We start from the raw sequence: 1,609 nt of genomic DNA, 5'->3' as shown, positions 1-1,609 counted from the left end.
CTCGAGTTAGCGGAACAGCTTTCATGGTTTGGCAAATGTTTTCGTTTTAGCGATGTGGCCCTGTCGTCATAGTTGAGAGTTAGGCTAAGAGAATTTATTTTTTATTTATACAGGTCCGCCTTGATCACACAAGCTTTTGTACGTCACTGTTACCGGTTTCTGCTATTGCCATCTTCAAATCACGAAATATTCTGACGTAGCTATCAACGTTGATAGCTATATCAGAATATTTTTTGATGTGAAGATGGCAGTAGCCGAAAACAGTAACTGTGAAGTATAAAAGCCTGTATGATCAAGACAGATTTGTAAAATAAATACATGAAGATGGTATCTGCTCTTTCAGACATGTCAGAAAGGACGGATACCAATGATGACCATGCACTTCTCTTAGAATGAAAATGATAATTAGATCAAGACTCTAAGCTGTCGACAGGCGCTGATATACATCAACGGGGACGGTTGAAAATGTGTGCCCCGACCGGGACTCGAACATGGGATCTCCTGCTTACGTGGCAGACGCTCTACCCACTATTTTTCTTTTTGAAAAAAAAAAAAAAATGTGTGTGAAATCTTATGGGACTTAACTGCTAAGATCATCAGTCCCTAAGCTTACATACTACTTAACCTAAATTATCCTAAGGACAAACACACACACACACATCTCCGCCGGGACCAGCCGCACAGTGCATGACTGCAGCGCCTGAGACCGCTCGGCTAATCCGGTGGGGCCTTTTATTTTTTCATTTTCTTCTTCGGTATTGTCCGTTACGTTTGGTCTTGGCGGACGACACAAGACATCTGTTTAAGTTGATCGTTGATCTCTTTACTCAGTTTTTTTTTTTCTGGCGGCTAGCAGCCGTCTAACCGAACTCGCTGAGCTGCCGTGCCGGCTATCCATCTGGGCCACCGAGGGCACTGCGGATATTGCGACTGCAGGAATTTATCCCTTGCACCCTCTCCGTGACACCCACATTTCCAACTTACTGTCCACACACTATATTCCTAGTGCCCCTGCCCATTACACTCATTACTCGAGGCAGACAATCTTACCGAGTCCCGTAAGAGTTCGGGTAAAGCGTGTGCATCCAGCACAGAAGAAGAAGGTCAATGACCGGTTAGACTTAAATATATGAAGGCGGTATCTGTTCTTTCGGACATGTCGGAGCGTGAAAGCGGTAAATCCCTGCAGTAGCTCTAACCGCTGTGCCCTCGGTGGTTCAGATGGATAGAACGTCTGCCATGTAAGCAGAAGATCCCGGATTCGAGTCCCGGTCGGGGCATTCGTTTTCAACTGTCCACGTTGATGTATATCAACGCCTGTCGACAGCTTAGGGTATTGATTTAATTATTATTTCATTGTAAAATAAAGTACCACAATATGATCACGGACTCTTTTTCGTACTTTATGTCGTCAATTGATAAGCTAAGGGAAAAAGTCGTGCGTGCCATCTATCTGTAAATCATGTACCCTTTGTTGTGTTTGTTACCGTATTTTAATCCTCTTGTGTAAGTGTCTCTTGAGGTGGAGATTGATAGGCAGTTCGTCTGTTGCCTAAACGAGTGTGTAAAACTGCCAAAAGTGTTTGAGCCTGAACGGTGTATTTGACCA

The 1,609-nt window shown here is 44.0% G+C and overlaps 1 non-coding gene across 1 annotated transcript; it reads left to right on the top strand.

Moving 5' to 3' along the window:
• The first annotated feature begins 1,205 nt into the window (after positions 1-1,205).
• Trnat-ugu (transfer RNA threonine (anticodon UGU)) lies at positions 1,206-1,280 on the top strand. The gene has a single exon. It is a non-coding gene; the product is annotated as a tRNA-Thr (tRNA).
• Positions 1,281-1,609: the final 329 nt, after the last annotated feature.

This window comes from Schistocerca gregaria, chromosome 6 (genome assembly GCF_023897955.1).
Source record: "Schistocerca gregaria isolate iqSchGreg1 chromosome 6, iqSchGreg1.2, whole genome shotgun sequence".
Taxonomy (NCBI): domain Eukaryota; kingdom Metazoa; phylum Arthropoda; class Insecta; order Orthoptera; family Acrididae; genus Schistocerca; species Schistocerca gregaria.
The sequence above is the reverse complement of the archived record's forward strand: the minus strand, read 5'-3'. Positions and strand labels throughout refer to the sequence as shown.